The following is a 20,794-nucleotide window of genomic DNA, read 5'->3' on the forward strand; positions in this document are numbered from 1 at the left end:
CAGCTACACATTATCTAAGGATGTTATCACAAGAGCTGAGTATTTATCTCCACCATGAACCATGCTTATTTAAATATAATATTGACAAACCAAATAACATTTCAGGTAGCCTTTCAAAGATGCCTCTTTAGTATATGTTTCTTGTTTTTCTAAGAATAATGAAATAATTTCTTGGGGCTTAATAACTGCCTTCATTTGAGCACTATGTTTTAGTGAAGCCTGTTAATTTGTCTCGGTTATTGCTTTGGGCTCCATCTCAATCAGCCAAGCACTTCCACAAACCTCCTGTTGATAGCAGTTGGACCAAAGCCAAACTCTTTCTTATAATCACTCACATAGTCAGAGCCTGGCTGAGCTTTAAGGAGAAACACCATCCTAAATCAGATATGGCCCGTTATTCTAGGGGTTGCATTCTGTTAAACCTAACCTCACAAAGAAAGGTTTCACAAGGGAAGTATAAAGACAGAGGAAAACTCTTAGCAATGCCCTTAAAAGAGCCCGAGAGCTGCTTCAGGGAATGAAAGCAACAAAAGCGACTTTGCAGAAATGCTGACGGGACTGAGGGTGATTTACAAGTATATGAACGCACTTTTGAAATAGTACAAATCCTCTATCGTCCTGTGAATCCACCAAGCATCACCATCTGGTGCAGTCATGGTTATGCTTCTTCCCCCCTCCTTTTGTCTGTTTTGATTTGATCACAGACTGGAGCCTCAGTGGTCTGGCTTTTACCTTTGGGGTGGCATTTGTTCGCCTCCACAAACAGACTGTGCAAAACCACAGCAATAATGTGATATTCCTCTTTTAGACTGTAATCACTGCTGCAGCAGCGCTTACAAGTCTGAAGAATGGGCAGACAAGCAGCAGGAAGACGCAAAGAGATAAGAGGAAGCGATGAGGAAAGAAGATGATAAACCAATAATATGATGAAATGCTTATCAGTGGAACCACCAGCAGGCTCAGCAAGACTACAATGTATTAACTAGAGAGTAAGCTTATTTATAGCAGTGCAACTACAAACACAGAAATTACTTTTGGATTTTAACATTATGCCACATCATGGTTCAATATCTTTAACTCTGTCACAATCCACTGCACCCTGAGGTGCCTTTCAATTTCACTGTAATTGTATTTGTAATATGAAACCAGCAGGTCTACGGTGCTTAAGTTTAATGAATATTCCCCCTCCCCTCGTCCATTGCATTCATGTCAACAGCGCTGTTGCTCGAAGCAAAATTGCCAGTTTGTTGTCCACATGACCATGAAATATGCAGGTTGTGCAAATAGATTCAGTCACGTCAGGTAACGATTCTTCCATTGTAGAGCCATAGATTCATTCTGCAACATGTAGCTATACATTAGCTTTAGATTAAGTCACTTTGTGTGGTGGCGTCTCAAGGTTAATGTAACGTAATCTTTGGATATGGCTGGCATCAGCTGGCTTTAGGTAACAATGTGCCATGGCAAAAAAAGTACCACCCTTAATGATTTTATGTCTTATCATATATGGAAGGGAGAAAAGCCAATGATTTAAAGTGCAGGCAAGAAAAGACATTTTTGAGACACTTTAGATAAACACTACAGAAAATCTTTAGCCTCCTCAGACCCGAACTTTTGTTTGGAATGCATTTTTAATTTCTCCTAGCAATTTGGGATCAGTAGGACCAAATACATATAAAAACCTAAACACTGTCTATGATAATCAAGTTCAATTGTCCAGTGTCCTCAAATGAGACGACAACAAAGTCCCAATGTCTTTGAACAAGTACTTCCTAATTAACAGTGCCTTAGCTTGTTCCTGTTGCTAAAATTGGTCAAAGTTGTTGCCATATCAAACTACAAACTCTATTAATCAAAAATAAGCAAGTTTCAACATTAAAAATGTGATCAGGTTTTTGACTTTGTCCACTTTTGTGTCGGGATAGATGGCTGCCATCCTGTTTTTACATGGATTAGTGTTCGTACGTGGATTGCACTCTTACTACCGCTAGATGGCAGAAAAAAGTGTCCACGAATTAGGACAACAGGTCTAAGTTAAGCAGAATAAAGTATTAGGTGTAGTAAACCCAAAATATGATGTCTGCTTTTGAGGGCACAAGGTCTCAGGAGGTTATGTTAAAAAAACAAATGGTCAACATATTTGGCCTATATGGTTGAGGGTCAGCCCAGTTGCCAGAAGAAAATGTTGGCATTGTACATTTCTACAAAACATGAATATGTTACATTTGCACATTTTACACATATATTTAGAGAGTCATTGCTTTGTTTCTAGCAGCTTTATAGGCACCAAATGTGGGGGTTTTTTTTGGAGCGACTTGTCCCTGTTTTTCCAGCGGGGATAGTGGCGCCAAAATTGGGTATCTTAAGCCGAAACACATCTTTTCCTAAGCACAACCAAGTAGTTTTTGTGCCTAAACCTAACTACAAGTTAACCACAGCATTGTCGAAATGAACAGATTCAACCTGTCCGCTGCACAATAATGTACAAATGTAACATGTCTGTCCTTTGTACAAAACAAACCAATGCCAACTTTTTATCTTGCCATTGGGGTGTGGCTTTTTCAATGCACCTGGAGAGAAAGAATACCAAAACAGTTGGGTACCTATAAAGATACAGGTTACCAATTTGACCATGAGCCCCAGCTAATTAGACCAAATTAGTTTCAGTTAAATTAAAATTTGACCAATGGTTCTGCACAGTGTTGGGACTTAAAACTGACATGGCACAATGTTTGCACAATGATGCCACAGGCTGGTCAAATTTTGAGGGGGTACAAAAATCACTTAGTCAGCTACCACAAAAACCTTTTCAGTCCTTGCAGTAACATTAAAAAGTGTTTATTTTCATTCATCCTTCCTTAAACCATGTTGAGTAAATTCTATTTCCCTCACTGTACAGAAACAACACATTTACAATAAAGAATGATTTGTTTCATCTACAAACATGACTGAAAACATCTCCAACTTGTTTAACATCAAACTTTCAATTTTATGAAATACAAATCACGTCTCACAAAACAAATTATGAGCCTGATTGTGAGCGTGACACTCCAATAAAGCCAATTAAAAAATATGGAGGTAAATCTCTCCTTCATCCTCACAAAGCATAGTCTCCATCAAAGCCGGATTACCACCAGAGCATCCCATCATACATTTTCCCTTCACTGCGATGAGAAAGGATTTGCCGAGATCAAATGTGATTGTAAAGCCCCCAAAACACTTGAGTACAACCAACTCATTAGGCTGCTACCAAATCCAGTAGGGGAATATGGCTCTAGTGTGCATACAGCAGTAACAAACCCACTTTCTTAATAATCATGTATGGCGTTAATGCAATTAAACTGACAGCACTTTCCATTTAGAAAATGAAATCCTAATGTTATGAGTATAAAAAATGCAGAGTGTAATCACAATAATAAGTACATATGTGTACATATAAACTCTTTTAGGACAAGCATTTTTTGACAGAGGTGTACCAGTGCTATCTGTCATCAGTATCAGCACAATAAACATGATCCTTTAAAAAATATTTGTGCAGCATTCTTTTTGAAGAAAATCCCAAGGGTCTGAACAAAATGTTGTGGCAATCCAGCCAATAGTTGTAGAGATATACCAGTCTGGACCAAAGTGGTGCCATTTTTTGCACTAGCATGGCTCATAATCTGTTTGAAGGGAATATAGTCAGTCATACTCAAATCCTAACCTTATAAAATTATTGAATTAATGAAACAAATTATCCAATCCTGGATTTGGCATTTTATGGGCTTAACAGCCTATTCAGGACAATTAAGACAAATAAACTGATAAAATTATAGATGCAGACACAAGCACAAGACGTTTAGGCAGCAAACTTTATGCTTGTACGCTGCAAGGAACAGATAAAGCAAGCAGAGATACTACAAGAGGTGTTTCTACATGAGATGATGATGAGCTGCATCTTCAGAGATGACTACAGCAGTGTAGTCTCACCTACTCCATCACTCTTGTCTCCATCTCTGCTTGCTGGCTGCAGGCCCATCTGTTTGCCTTCATGCTTTATTTACCTGCCTGCCATACCTGACTGCAAGACCCAATCCACCTGCTGCGCCAGGGTGCCGTCAGTCTGCAGCTTTACCCATCTACGTTACTCCTCTACCTCTCAGCTTTGCTCCTAACTATCAATGCCAAACAACAGAGGAGCAGTGATGCCCTTCACAGCATCAAGAACCTTTGCAGTCATTAGTCAAAGAAAATCAATGCGATGTTTACATCCAAAATTTAACAAAGGAAACCCTTTGAGCAGAGAAAAAGGACCCACTAGCCACACGCACTGTAACTACTCGACCACCAGTGCATGGAAAAAATAACACACTCAGACAGAGGACGCACAAATCCATAATCATTAATACGCTGTGCACTCCCACACTGTAATACATAAGCACAAAGCATCTCTCCCCCTCCTGACTTTAAACCCAACTGCACCAGTTACACCTACACGCCTTTGATCTACTGCAGGGCTCACATAACAAAGAATATTCAACAGTACCACTCTGCTGTAAGCAACATTTTTCATGTGGTTTACACCACAGAAAGCAGGAGCCCATTCAGGGCCAATTAAATCATAGTGGACCGAACGTCTGTTGAATTCATAGTGATTTTCAGAAATATATGAGCAGGAAGACAAGCCCTTATACAGTACATGTGTGAATTCATCACATTCAGTACTTAGGTCACATGATGACAACTGAGCCATCTCCATGACAACTGAGCAAACTCTATGCTAATGAGATGCAAGTGAATGCTTGTGACAAACTGAGCAAGTGGGTCTTGAGTTAAGAATTTTTTGCCATGTTAGCAGCATCGTTCTATGGACGGCAACATCCGTCTGTCGGTCAGTCCAGCACTTTGGCCCAGACTAAAATATCTTAACGACTATTGAATGAATTTAAATTTTGTACAGATAGTCATTAGCCTGAGATCGCCAGATCAAATTGCAAATGCGAGTGAGTCCAGAACCTCTCAGTTCATTTTTCAATTTCCAGGAGGCATTATTAACAGCTGTAGACAAAAATGCCTCGGGATGCAATCAGATAGACCTACACTCAATCACTGCACTTTCATTGAGTGAAACAGATGACGAAGCACTGAGCAAATGTAGACATACAGAATGCAAAGATGAGCTGTGATGGTGTAGAATCTGTCTGTAAATAAGGGTTTTGGAATTTGAAAACACTACGTCAGTAGAAAGTTCCACATCAGCTGCATCCATCTTGGTTGTTTTTGAAAAATAGGGGTGGGAATCACAAGAGGCACCACCATACGATATTATCAGGATACTTTCGTCACAATACACTATTATTGTGATTTTAAATATGTTGCAATATGCTGAGCATTGTGATCAAATATACTGCGATATATTGTGATTTTTTTTTCTTTTTTTAACTGTAAATTATGTCCTTAAAAGAAAACTTTGTCAACATCAGTTTTATCTAATACGATAAAGTTTGCAGTCTGTTCATCTCACCTCAGCCATTTTTTGCAGCAGCTGACTGAAAAAGCAATTGATTATATTATTCTAGTAGGCTACCTAAATTTTAATTTGTATTTGTAATATTAATCATTTTTGTAATAAAAAAATTTGATACTTGGCACTCTGTGATGTTACTATATTGCACACATAAAAATATCACGATATTATGCTGAATCGATTTTTTTCCCACACCCCTATTGAAAAGGCCTTCCAAGTTGTCAGTCATCATCTGAAACACACCCTGTATTACATAAACGCTTTTGATTGGCCCAACCTGAGCCAGGTCGGGTGGAAATCTGTCTTAACAGGACAGGGACCAGATGCATCTCCCTGAACAAATAAAACAAGATCTCACAGGCCAGACATTTATGGTTTCCAGAGGATAAATCAAAGACTTTGTTGATGTCCAAACCTTTCCTTTGGCCCCACCATGAGGTTGACATTATTGTTTTATTTGCAACATTAGCACATTCATGGTCACTAGAGGATAAATTATAGGAACTTTGATCCCCTGATTTTTTCATCTGGCATCATCATCTGGTCAAAAAATTTTACACAATACTTTGGTTTATGACTACCTACCTACAAAACTTATGACTTTTCCATCAGCTGAGCTACTTTGTATTGTGCCTATTAAAAAGGTTAGCCTCACAGAGCTGTCTCATTTTAGTCAAACTACTACTTTCATGTCAAAACTATTGCTCACAAGATTCTGAAAAGGCAAAAACTTCATAAAGACCTCAGCTTAGCTTCAGGTCAATACATTTAAATCTGCGACTAAGTTTAGGTAAGTAAAGAGAAACCACAGCTTGCTATCATGAGAGAGTCAGCTGCATTCAAGCCACCGAGCCCTGAAGCTGCTTTTTAGTGGTGTATCACATTGATCCCACAACAAAAGCGCACACTGAAGATGTACATCTACGTGCTGCCAAAGACATTGTGGTGGTGAGGCCACTGGGAAAGCTGATACTGTATCTATTCCTCAACAACAGAGTGGCCTGGAGCAGAAGTAAAGATAATCTGGATGTGTCATTGTGGAGAAGGTCAGACAAACAGACGGGGAAACTCTATCGGAATTAATAGAGAAATTTCATCATTTTCCATGATGGTGTGTCTGAGCCTTAATTGAGCAGGTTACCTGTCAAGAATCTAATGATCTAACAAGACTTTCCCCTTGTTACAGGATGAGGGCTGTAGCCCCTTTCTACTGTAGCCGGGAAATGCTCATCCAAGAGAACAAGTGTTGACAGATGTCATCGGTATCGTTTGTGCTCAGCAATGTGGTGTTTGAGTCAGCAACTGGGAGAGCTGGGCTTTGACACAGATGCAGTAAATACAGACATCACACCAGAGGAAGACAGAAGCTGTGCACGCAGAACACCAAAGATCGAGAGGAAAGCGGGTTACGTTATATGCACAGAACTCGATTTCATTTGGAGAAAACTGCCATCCAAAGAATCGGACAAAGGCTCACGAGATAAAAGGAAAATGAGACTGAGCACTGGAACATGTAGCTATTGTTCAATAGATCAATGAGGCAGAGCTGTGCCTGCTGGGAATGCCCAGGCCCTGTTACAGTAACATGGCCTCTAATCCAATAATAGAACAGCCCACAAGTGAAACAGGCCAATCCTAGAGGAGTTCTGGACCAGGGAACATATTAGACATTTGGCCAGAGCATGTCTGTAGCCTAGTTTAGATACCAGGGCCGAACTGGGCTGACACAGGCATGGTAATGAGTCCATCTGCTTTCTTTGGTTTACCCCTGATTAGCATTCTGTTTTAAGTCCAACTGCAACTGCATTTTCAAAAAGAGATAACTAATTGTGATTGAAACTAGACTTTAATTTGATGTTTTGTCTAATGTAGAGTTAAAAGGATAGAGTTCCTGACCCAAGGCAATGCCCTTTGGCTCTGTGATGGAAAACGGCACAGCACAGCACAATACAACCTTATCAAATGACAGTGGCTTTCACTCTGACACCACACATGGCCTCGGGAGATGTAGCGAGGGCAAGAGCTGCTGGAAAGTCAATCGTGTTGTTTTCAACAATGAATCTGTCTGCAGAGAAAGTCCATTTCAAAAGTTATTATGTATAATAAAGCAGACACCAAGATGAAAAGTATAAATTAGGCTTGTCTGCTACTGTGTAACATAAGCTTTATTAAAATTATTCCTGGCTCATGTCGAGTTAAAACTGAGGCTTTAATTCACACTCTGTACAGCTAGAAGCCTTTCCATACGGTTTTGACCATGTTCTGTACAAACGAGTGTTATTTATCTATATGATGAATTCATTTTGGACTTCCTCTTTGCTGCTGACACCTTAATTTCCCTAGGTGGGATGAACAAAGTTTACCATATCTTTATCTTATCTTAAAACCCACTTGAGGAGCTGTCATGATAGACAAGGTGGGACAAGTCTTTGTTTTGCAAGACACAAGTAAGTCTCAAGTCTTTGCACTAAAGACTTGAGTCAAGTCACAAGTCCTAAACTTTGAGTTTTGAGTCCTAGACAAGTCATAATGCACCCCTCACGAAATGTAATGCAATTTTAACAACAGAGCAATAATATATGAAAATTACAAACATGTTGAATCTTTTTCTTCCTATTAACAAGTTTGTTTAAGTTCGACTGAACTTAATGATAAAAAAGTAGCGCTGACGTTGCACTTAAATAGCATGTAGCGCTAATAACCAGTACTACAACAGGATGAATTGTATGTGTCTCTGTCCTGTTTTGTTGTTTAATGTAAATGTATACTAAAACAATTTGCTTTGACTGGATAACTTGAATCCCATTCACTGGCTTCACTTCGACAAACACAGGCAAAGTCCAGATTTTAAAGCTCAGAATTTGTATTGACGATGAATCTAGGTAGGGGGGTTACAGCCCAGGCAAATGAATGATGTCATTGTCCGAAGGTAATGGGGTAATAATGATTCATGATTGATTTAATCGACATATGGTTTATGGGCAATCACTCATCAGGCCAGTCAATATGTTTGGAGGATTGGATGAGATAGAATAATACAAATCTCGGCCCTCCGACGCTTCCTTCTCATACCTGGCTGTATTCAGTGTGCCCTGTGCATCCGGGCAGTTTAGGAGAGCACAACAAACTGGAGTGCGCCTTGAAACAGCCACAGTCACAAGAGGGGATTCTTCACATATATGTTGTAATATAGTAAACACTGTATTTTGATATTGTATATGACATTTTTAATCTTTACATATTTATTAATCTTTGGGCTTGGGGAAAGTTAAAAGGTATTTTCAAATCAAAAGGCTCAAGTCCAAGTGAAGTCGCTGGTTTTAAAGTCCAAGTCGAGTTGCAAGTCTTTTTGTGATTTTGTAAAGTTAAGATTAAAAGTCATCAAATTTGTGACTCAAGTCTGACTGGAGTCCACACTTCTGATAATAGACAACTTTGATAGAGCACAAAAGCAGGCCTCTCATTTCGAGCTGATGACGTGGATTTTGTCAGCTGGAATTTTAGCTGGCTAGCATGAGCTAATGCTAAAACTCAGAGAGTTGACTGAAAACGGTTTCAGCTGATTTTAAAACAAAAACCCTTTGATGTGGTATTTAATATGCATTTAATGACTACATGAATGATGTAATAGTTAAAAACCCTACTGAAAGTTAAAGCTAAAGCTTCATGTCCAAGGCAAATGTCATGATTACCAGCTTATGAGCCATGTGGAAAACATGAACATAAAGAAGCAGCACTATATTACAAGGCAGAGCTAATTTGCCCCATTATTATAGGAAAGATATACAAAAGAATGTAATTAAAATGTTCATTGTAACATGAAATGTTTTGGATGCTTACTATGAAAAACAGAAAGCAAGAAAAATCATTATTAGCCTGGGAACCAGACAAATATGTGAGCTCATGTTTTATTTGCTCTGGCAGATTAGATTAGATTTTCAAACTGTAGGTTTCACCTCCACTAGAGAAATGCTTTTAGGATGAGGACCAACCAATGAGTTTGAGGAAACTTGACACTAATTTAACGCAAGTTTGTGTAGAAACATAAACGTCACCAAATCAAATAAAGAGCAGGACAAAGACTGCACAAATGTTCCAGTCCTAAACGGGTCTTTTCTTTACTTAACCCATACCTCACAAAACAATGTAATGTACTGTAGGTACAGTAGTACACTGGCATGCTAACGTTTACAACTTATATACAGACAAACACACAGTTTAAGTTCCTAAAAGCTTAGAAAAAAAGACACCACAGTCCAAACACTTTCAATACAGAATATCACTGTTATTAGAGCGCCATGCACAGCTGACAGTTTGCTGACCTGTTCTATTGCTACCTATCTCTACTGGCCTTTCAAGGGTTTAAACACATTTAATCAGCGTCTTCTCCGCTGCACAGACCCCCCCTCCCACATACACAGGGGGTTGGAAGGCTTGACTACTATTCCATGATGAATCAGTTTCAAACAGTTTTCCCGGAGCAAGGCAACCTTTTTTTTTTAAGTAACCTCTGCTACCAGTTTGTTAGCACCACCGTCGTCATTTCTGAGCAAATAAACAACACATTAGAGACTCGCTCTCTATGACTAATCATTGGGCAGAAATGGAATTGATCTGAAGCATACACGTGAGTCAGCACAGTTCAGAATGAGGTCATCGTCATCTAGCCGGCTGAATGGGGTGGCGGCGGCCAGGAGGTTAAAAGAGTACACTGGGTAAACATTGCTCTGCCTGATATTTAGGCTGATTGAATGTTGCAAGTCTTTCAGATCTGTCAAAGAGAGTGTGTTACAAAGAGAGTCTACGGGAAGGAATTTGAAAGTATATGCATGCATCAGGTTTCAAGGTAAACTTGTCGATGAATATTTATGATTGGCTTCCGCATCTGCAAGGCCTGTGTTGATTTCCTGTGCTACTATCGGAGTAAAATATGCAGATCTTTTAAGAGTAACTCCACTGTTCAGTATTTTTCAGCCTGTAAGAAGGTTTTTATAATACTTGTGTGTGACGGAGAGAGGGGCAGGGTGGCACATATGTTTCCACAAGTCACATTTTATCCATTTCTTAAAAGGCAGTAAGATCAGAGTATGGTAGTAGCTGCAAACTACTTTCTTTTACTTATTTATTTTCTGCAGAAATGTCAAGACAAATTTAATTAGTAGATTTCTCTTACATGCCAGAGGTAATACAAATATTTACAGCTACAATCTCCAGTTCAATTGCCCTTCACTATGGCACAAGACAGATCTGACACACATGTACGCAACTGCACAGAGTCACACCCGCCTCTTCACACCACTCTACTTGAAAAGGAAGCTACTTGTGAGAAATAAAGCCTGTTAGCGTAATTATCCACCTGGTTGGTGGTGGAGTCTGGTGACAGACTGGATACCCCCCGAGTGACATAAACTACATGTCTGCCTGTGTGTCTTTGCATGTGCACATTTGCATGCGTGTGTATGAGCGAGGGAAAGATGGAGAAAGAGCGAGCTTGGCAAATGTTTCAGGCAGGCAGGTGATGCCTCTCTGTCGGCGGCAGCACCAACGCAGGTGTCAAATTTCATGCAGAGCAGAGGAGAGGCAAACAGTCAGCCAGCACTCCCACAAATCCAACACGGAGCCTGTCAGTGAATGCCTCATTCAACATAATACAGTGTAGAGGCGCACGTAACGTGGTAATTTATTTTTATTGCCTTGTTGTTGTTTTTAAGAGGCCATAAAAAGGAAAGAAGAGTTGCTAGAAAAGGTGGGGTTTATTTTAAGTCAAGCATATTCTCCTTCCTGTCTCCTTTTTTAAGTGTCTCTGAGCTGAGAGGGAAACCATGAGAGGGATGAACCTGCGATCGATTCAGCCTCTTCACCAGAGGAGGGAATCAATTTGAAATCTGAAGCCAAACCACAGTCACCCCCCCATCTTTTGGCACACACTAAATATCAACTTGGATACTTGAAAACAAGGGGGGCTGTGTGAGACTACGCATTTTATGAGCCTCGGCTCAGAGTTAATCTCGAATTGCAGCCCTCACTCACACCCACATTTCAGTTTTCCTTTAAAAGGACATAGCTTTTGTTTTCCATTTAGGAGTATAGATCCATCCTTTAACATTACTCCGACTGGTCTATGACCACTTGAGGATGTGTTCAAATACCGGTTGCCATGGTTACAGAGGCCGGTTGTGGCCTGACTAATATCAGATCTGTTTTATAAGACACTGAAATGAAAAAGCACAAGAGTTCAACTGATATTTGCTGCTTCATATATTTTTGTGGATTCAAGCTACTCCTAGCTGGTGTGTTGAGCTTATAATAATAAATGTCTTTTATCAAGATAAAGTTGAAAGTGGCCTTTTATTGTGACCATGTCTCGGTACACCTGTGTAATAATGATGCTGTTTGATCAGCATCTTGATTTGCCACACCCGTCGGATGGATAGATTATCTTGGCCAAGGTAAAACAAATTTTAACAATTATGTTGACCACACTTGAGGGAGCTAAGCCTTTTTTGTGCATAAAAAAATTCATAGATCTTTTATTTCATCTTGTGAAAAATGGGGCCAAAATAATATAATAACTGTTGCATTTACATTTTTGGTCTGTGTATATTCAGCATTTTTAAAAAAAGAAGTTGAAGTTGAATTCAGACCATAGAGGGACACTCAAAGTTCCACCTCATCATAGACTAATAAAATCGTTTGTTTGGATTTGTAGCCCCTTTAAAACAGAGTGAACTGGCTTTCATTGCACATTTAACAGACTGACTGAAGTTACTATTTTCTCCTGCAACCACGCACATTGCTTGTAATCCATTTCCAGTTGTTGCCTCTGCCCATGATAAAGGATGAAAACATTAAACCCACACAAAGTCACAATCGCATCACATGAGGAGCTCTGCATGGAGTGCCAAAAATACACATAGGTATCTACTGAGTGACACATTCTTTCCAAGAGCAAACCTGTAATTAGTTTAGAGGGGTTAATCATTCACACACAACAGCATGACTACATCAAGCACACAACCAATGAGCATGATGACTAAATGACTGGTTAGGAGCCAAGTTAGAGCAACTTTCATAAACACCTGAAACAAATTATCTTCAGTTCTCAATGTATCACACATGAGTGAAATTAACATTGGTGAATATTCATTGTAAATGGTAAATTGACTGCACTTGTATAGCGCTTTTATAGTCTTCCGACCACTCAAAGTGCTTTTACACTATGTCACATTCACCCATTCACACGCTGGTGGCCGAGGCTACAAAACATGGTGCCACCTGCGACTCAGTAACCATTCTCTCGCACTCACACACTGACGGCCATCAGGAGCAAATTGGGGGTCAGTATCTTGCCCAAGGATACTTGGACATGCGGACTGGAGGAGTTCAACTTTAATTATCTTTAACCGGCAAAGTCGCAGCCTCAACCAATATCAAAGTGTGGAGTATGTGTGGAGGAGACATTAATTCTTGACGTGTCTAACCAGCTGATATTGGCCGTGAGAAATAAAAGCTGCCCCTTATGAGAGATGCTGCCTGGCTAACAGTGAGTCAAGAGACAAGCATGGAATGTAAGAAAATGTGAAATATGATGGTTTTGGTACATTTTTCCTGTAACTATTGGCAAGCTAGCAAGCATTAGCTAGTAGACTGGCCTCAGTGTGAGTGTCACACCTGCCAATGCCCACATTCAGCACATATATCACCTCAGCAGGTGATGGTCACTCACCTACATTAGCTCATGTGTGACTGTGCCCTTGAATGTTTCTTTGTATGCGCTCTCAAATACAAGAATCTGGAAAAGCTGCATCTTGCAAAAGCCACAGGCATATATTTCAAACTAACTGTAAGCTTTCAGTAAAACAAAGGTCATCCATGGTTTCTCATACAGGTGTCTCCAGGAAAAGAAATACAGACCACATATTGGTCAATATACTGTACATAAATGCATCAGTTGGTTAGGTGTCTATAAAGCTCTCCCTGTCTGACATACTTTTAGCCAGAGCTCACAAGCCAGCACCAATTCTTTTCCTTGCACTCACTGCTTTCTGAATATTTCAGAGGAAAGCTGAGTTGCATTTTTGTGTCACTGATGGATGTTGGAGTCACCCAACAAGGCGTACACCACCCCACCACTTATATCTTACACATGGAAAATGACTCGCTGTACTCTTGTGTCAGCGCTTCCCAGCACTGGGAAGACAGGAGAGACAGGCAGAGGTGAACCAACGTCTGTGAGGCATGTGTGTTTATACGTGCTAACTATAATTTGGAGAAATTCCACTGGCTGGATCTACAGTTTTTGTTATGAAAAGTGGATTATTGGGGAAATCTATTATAAAGAATGATGAAAAAGTAAAATAATGTTGTAAACTAGCTTATCATTCCTTACAAAAAACAATATCTGAATATGTGCCTGGAAAGCACTTTAAAAATATGTAAATAAAACAATGAATTCAAATGACAACTCAAAATTAACATTTAGTAGCTACTGCTACAGCCATCTTTGGTCTGATATGAGCAATACGAAATGATAGCTAATGTTAGCAAAATTTAGGTAAATATTTGCTATTAAAAAAACATTGCCGAGTCACTTTGCTGACTTTCATGACTCTTCTCTACTTACATTTCCGTTACAAGAGGTTTGACATTTAGCTAAACGCTAAATAGTAGTTCAGCTAATAATACCATGACTGAAACTTGTAGCAGCTGTGGTTACTATACAGCAAATAGTCTCGCTTTAAGTCCACTTTGCTCCTGCAACATCTTAATTTGGCGGCACGGTGGTACAGCGGTTAGAACGGTCACCTCACAACAAGAGGGTTCTGAGTCTGAATCCGGCTGGGGCCCTTCTGTGTGGAGTTTGGGGTCTTTTGCCTTCTTCCCAGAGTCCAAAGACATGCAGATAGGGATAATTCATGACTCATGATTGCCTGTACGTGTGAATGTGAGCATGAACAGTTGCCTGTCTCCAAGTATCAGCCCTGTGATAGTCTGGTTTACCCTGCCTCGAATCCCATTTTCATTTGGGATAGGCTCCAGCCCCCTTGAGACCCCATACCAGAATAGGCGGTTATGAGTAATGAAAGAATGAACTTAAGTAAAATTATGAGTGCATTATGTACATTGTGCTCTTTGTACTTTAACCTGTTAAAAAGATCACTTGCTTTCTGCCCTACATCCCTTGTTCATATGCCAATCAAACAGCCAACAGTCTTCCAGCATGACAAGTAAGTATTTAAGTGTTTTTATATCTTAAATAATAGATCAATAAGGCCTGAGGCAGGACTTGTAGCATTTTTGGTCATCTGTACCCATGTCACACAAACACCTTTTAACTCTGAAGTTGCACGGGCAAATCATAAAGGGATGGGGAATCAATAAAACCTGCCATGTAGTGCAGGTCCACATAATCTCTGTGCTTTGGTGTGCATTTAACAGTTATTGAGGGGATTGCCTTTCTTGTGGGCCTTTCTGGTGTAGTTAAAGGCCTGGGATTATTCTGGCTGTCAGACCAAGATTTAGCCTGAGCCATTTCCTCAATAATAATTCCACTGCCTTCTGCAGTGTGAAAAGAGATTTGAATACTTTAAGGATGAATCATATTTGCTATAAAAATGTATTCAAACCAGGGGTAAGAATCAGATGCTGAGAACAATGCCATCAGTTGAAGTCAGTGCTGCTACATTGAAGTCTTGACATTGTTGCAGGTCTAATGAGTACAGCCTGGTCTAACTTCAAGGTTGTCAAATACCGATACTTTGTCAGGCTCCCCCGGCGTTTGATTCCTACACACAACACACTTTTTACAGGGCTTTCAAGTAACTCCAATGTAAACCCATCTGCAGCACTATTAGACGCTTAAAGCAATCACTATAGGGATGGATCACACATACACAGGACTTTCACCTTATGTCCTCTTAACCAAAGGACATATTTATGTATGTATTCATGTACATCTCATATACATGTCATATTACGTTACATCTATCTATAACCCTGTAACAAATGTAGGCCTGCTTACTCTGAGGCAAACAATGATCCTTTTTCTTAACCTAACCAAGTACTTTGTTGCCTAAACCTGACTGCAAGCGTTTCATGTTAACCACATGTTACGTGTTTCACCCTGGAGACAGCTGTACATCCCATACAGATGCTGAAGGATGCAATGTGTGTCAGTATCAGATGCCGAGGGGGGGTTGACAAAGTGTCAGTATCTGATGACCTGGGAATGAGGACGGGTTGATGAGTATGACACATGACATGGTATGACTACAGGTCAAAAGGAAAAAAAAGGAAATGACTGTGGTTTGATCAATATCAGGCCAATACTGGCCCATTATCAAGAATCAAATATCATCTCATGATGACCCAATTTCTATTTCAGTGGCTTTTAGTCCACAAAACAGCATCCAAGTGTTAAAAACAAATAAGTAAATGCAACCTTTTTGATTTTGTTGGGGTAAAATTGGTCTCATTTATTCAATAGTATCATGAAATTTCAGCCATCTCACTAAAAACATATCAGGGCCAGCATGCTTCAATCAATAAACACATAAACATAGGCATGATATGAGGTCAGAAACAAAATCCAAAGGGGAGACCCACAGTAGCCGCCCAGATCTGAATGCCAGGGAGGGCAAAGGGGTTTCTGGACTCTGAGGCGCGTTCTATTTGGCAGTGATGCAACTGAGATTACACAGCCCTTTGGATGGGATGACCACCCTGCCTGGAAAAACAGGTGATTCACTGTGGCGGTGCCAGCCAGCTGCTGTGGCGATGGCCTTGGTCTACAGCCTTGGTCCCCCCCAACCCTGCAACCCCCCAACCCTCCACCAGGAAGCATGATCATTGCTTACCAGTAAACTGTCTGTCGGTGGAAGGAATGCAGTGACAGCGTGGAGGAGTCAGAGTTTATGATGTGGTCAAGACCTAGTCATGTTCCAGGCAAATGAGACAAGTTCTCATAAACACAGTGAACGACAAGTTGACAAACTGAATGATTCACGTTGCAGCCCTGAGGCTCACTTCTCCTGCTGTCACTGATATTTCACATCCAACTAGGGTCTGCGCTAAATATTTGGTTTGCCAGGTGAAACACAGTTTAACAGCAGTTTCTCATGATTAATTGCTATAGCCCTGCAAACTTAAACCGATTTTTGTGACAAACTCACTTCCTAGAAGCTTGAAAATGAGTGTTTAATGGTGCCTTGCAAGTAAGTTTTGCTCCAGACCTGTCTGTTCAGCTGAGTGTGACATCATCTCCTTGTTTACCAAGGACAGCACAGCAGAGCTTGTTTAGGGAACACTTGACAGACTAACCACATCCTCAAAGTCCAAACGCAGTCAGCGCGGAGAGCTGAGTAAGAGACCCAGTTGTCATCGGTTCTGATAAATGAACCTTTATTAACTGCAGGTAACAGTGCTGCTAAATAATGCTGCTGTGTTGACTCAATAGTTCCACAACATCTGGTCACAGTCAGATGTGGCCGCTGCCTTTACAGTCATCATAGTGAATAAAGCCTGTGTCAACCACAATCATGCATAATTCCTCATGAACGGGGGGGGGGGGGTCAAGCCACGGCTAAAAACAAAAAGTCAGTCTTAAAGTCTACCGTGACAACAGTTAAGGCTACCTAATACAAAATATTCATAATGAAAATGTCCAACAATCTGTTACACTGATCGTTATCCCCTTGCAGCCCCTCTGAGTTTGAATCTGGGTGCAGTCCCAGTCTACGGAGAATTACTGCAAAGGCAATCCTGGCTGGGGCCCACTGGCCCACGTCCAGAGGAATACACTCTGTGAGGAACGTCTAAACATGAGATCGGTCAGGCTGGGAATGGACCTCTTAAGCCATCTTCAGCACAGACATTTCTCTCTCCAGGAAAAAAAAAAACACACGGCAGAGCTGTTTACTTGCACTTAAAGGTCTATACAATTAATTGATCGAGTTGGCGAGAAAGTGGCTGACGGTACACCGCCAGCTGGAAAAAAACATCCAATTAGAACGACGTCTCAAGGCTACGCCATGAGGAAAAGTTGGGATGTTAAAGATGTAATAAAGCTACTTACATAGTAATTATACTCGCCATAACTAGGAGATACAAACATGTGCCAGGTCCAATTAAATGCTTTATTCCTCTTGGCTGAGGAAAATCTTAAATTATGCCTGCAACGGTAACAAAAAAAAGACGAGTGTTAATAAATATCAAAATTAGGTGTGCAGCTGCCCAATCGATAGCAGAGCTCTTAGTTATTTATAAATGTCAAAAAACAAAGTGAGGCGCTGCAGCATGTGTGACTGTAATTTAATTCCTTCCAAAATGGGTAAATTATAGAAAGCTGATTTGCTGCTGGGTCAGGCTGCATCTACTGAAGCGAGAGTCATCAATAAAATGTAAAGCAGACAGCGCTCCTGAAGGACTGAGGAACAAAAGCAAAAGGAAAGATGTCTTGTGAGCATTTCAACATTATCCAAGATAGTCCAAGCATGAAATATGGACAAAAAACAGATAGTAAATTCTGTATTTAAACAAAACATTATTTGCCTACGACTGCTTTTAAATCCAAGACTGACAGCTGTGTAGCACATGTAGACATCAGACAATACCGTAAATATTGTATTTTAAATTACTTCCAGTGTTTAGTCTCACTGCAGTTTCATGAACTAAGGTCATACCTGATTAATTAACTGTGAGCAAACACACTGGACAGGAGACAAATGACACTAGTTGAGTACAGCCATGACAGATACAAGGTCAAGGCTAAATAAGTACAAGACAGACTCTGTTCCACCACATTAAAGGAGCTGTATGCGACACTCAGAGCATATCTATAATTCAGAGTCTGAGCTAGGATTGCCTTCACGCGGCTCTCAACATGGAGGTCGTCCCTGTTTTCTGGGGACAGTCCCCATTTTTGTTGGCCTGTCCCAGCTGGAGCTGTCCCCAGAAATGTACCTGTTTTTAACTACAGTGCTGCCGACTCCCTCACATTGACTGTGAGACCTCTAACTGATAACTGAGGCTAATTGCATGTGCATATAAACAACTGACATCTTTGACAAGTACGGGCTGATTACCACACTTACTTCGTGGTGTTTTATTCAACAAGTTATTAATGATGCATCATGTTTTAGACATCCCTCCAGTCAGTCCACAGAATCAGCAGCTGTCTTTCTTTGCAGACAGCATTTGTTTTCATCTCTCTACCTCTAGAAGTCAATAGTTAGTTGCTGCTCTGTGCACACAAAGAACACCATGGGCTCGCCATTCTGCCACTGTAGGTCAGGACAGCACTATCAGCAGCTAGCAGCTAACAATGCTAGCAGTGCTAACAGCACGAACAGCACTAACTACAGCAACAGTGCTGACAGAGCTCGCAGAGTTAACATGGGCGGGAGACACTGATCTGCCTCAGTGAGTTGGGACAGTGGCAGACAGCAGCTATTGGCGAGCCAGTTGGACACACTGGGACTCACATGCACTAAAATGTACATGCAGCTGGACCAGCTATCACAACAAAGGACAGAGAGGCTCAGATTACAGCACACAGAGGGACTGTGACTTCATTCTCTGCTCAGAGCGCCATTACTCCACTGTGTCTTTACATGGCATATCATTTGCTGCTGTATTTATGCTCTGAATGTCATATACATAACCTTTATAGCACCCTTTTAAAATGTACTGTAGAATGTTTTAAATACAGAGGTATAAATGTGAAAAGCTTAACACAAGTGCTGCCAGAATTACAGGTTGTTTCCTAACCTTAAAGTTAAAAACAAATCAGTGTTTGCTCTCAAACACTGATTTGTTTTCTGCTTTGTGCGTTCCAGACCACCTGCAGCAACGCTGCTGTCAAAGCCAAAGGGAAAAAAAAGGAGCTCTTTTCAGCAGACGAACCAGAGGATCGCTTACATTGTACTACTTCCAAAAAACAATATTTAACCTCTAGTCTCATTGTGTTTCAGCTTTGGACTCGACGCACATCTGATTAAGCTGAGGCCTGGCTGTTTACTGAGGCATGGCATGAGACAAATCAACATTAGAGCTCATTAATCGTTGGAAACCGAAAATTTATAGCGTCTGTAAAGCTCATTTGTGGAGCAGAGCATGGCTGCAGCGAGAGGTTGGGCACCAGATGCTGCCAGTTACTGTAATTGCACTCTGAAAGCTGCTTATTGAGTCAGCTTGAAAATGTACATTATGGTATACTGTCACGGAGAGATGCAGACGTTCAGGCACACACACACACACACACACACACACACACACACACACATTTATTTTTTATTTTTACAAATTCTATTGACTTCTATTAATTATCTAACAGCAATTAGCGACTTCTTTTGTGTCCACAGGCATGGTCATACAGTAACTGATACAGTGCACCTGGCAAGCAGCTTTAAAGCAGGTCTGTCTGACTTACATACACTCAGCCTTGCTGGGTAAACACACATGGAGAGGAAGTAGACGGTTTAGTTTGAACAGCTCCCAGGACTGATAGGATTTTATCATGCCTCAGAATGAGTTCTAGAGGTGAAGTACACTCTGTATGACGCAGGTCCAACACCCTGCTTTCACTGCTTTTTTTTTTTGCGCTTGGTTTGTGTAAGAGAGAAGAGTGAATCATAAAGACAGAGAAAAAAAAGGGGAGCAGGCAAAACATCAACTTATAAGTGCAAGGAAGTACAGACACACTGTAGCTGCTGCTGCAATTGAGAGCGGCAGGGAAAAAGCAAAGACCTTATCCCGGTGAGACTTTTAAGACAAACATGTTGCAGAGGACAGAGCAGGTGCACGTAGTTGTAAAGTAATGGTAAAGCACCTCCAGTGTAGCAGCATGTTAGCCATATTTAATCCAACCAAACTACCAAGATGTGTTTCCAAAGTGTATGCAATACAATGTATGTGATTTTCTATGAGCGACAAAACCAGTATAACTGCATCATGGCACCAACAGGTGTTGGCACATGGGAATATTCAATAGGCTCAGAGTCTGTGTCAACACAAGGTACACCATAATGTTCAAAGTGCAATGTTTCTATTACAGTCATTCGAATGTGTGATTTCACGCCTTAATTCAGTGCCATGAAGAGCCAAATCCCGTATTTCCAGCTCCTTCTCCTTCATGCGTAAGTGATGTTGCACACCATCTGTAGTGCCAAAAACACACACATACATGTATATGTCGCAGCATCCTCCATTATCAGCTTCTTACCTTATTGCTGAGGAAATTGCAGCCTTGGATGTCTGCTGATCTTCACAGCTGAAAAGACCAATGATGGA

General features: G+C 40.6%; 1 protein-coding gene across 2 annotated transcripts in view; it reads right to left on the reverse strand.

Annotated features, from left to right (window-relative positions):
* The window catches only part of tln2a (talin 2a), a 122,427-nt gene that overhangs the window by 71,187 nt on the left and 30,446 nt on the right, over nucleotides 1–20,794 (reverse strand). The window contains exon 2 of one of the 2 annotated variants that reach the window (XM_049601552.1): nucleotides 20,727–20,774. The exons of the other annotated variant lie outside the window; for it this stretch is intronic. The gene's annotated coding sequence lies outside the window, so the exon portion shown is untranslated. The remainder of the gene's footprint in view (nucleotides 1–20,726; nucleotides 20,775–20,794) is intronic. 2 annotated transcript variants of the gene reach the window in all.

The sequence above is a fragment of the Epinephelus fuscoguttatus genome, linkage group LG2, assembly GCF_011397635.1.
Source record: "Epinephelus fuscoguttatus linkage group LG2, E.fuscoguttatus.final_Chr_v1".
Taxonomy (NCBI): Eukaryota; Metazoa; Chordata; class Actinopteri; order Perciformes; family Serranidae; genus Epinephelus; species Epinephelus fuscoguttatus.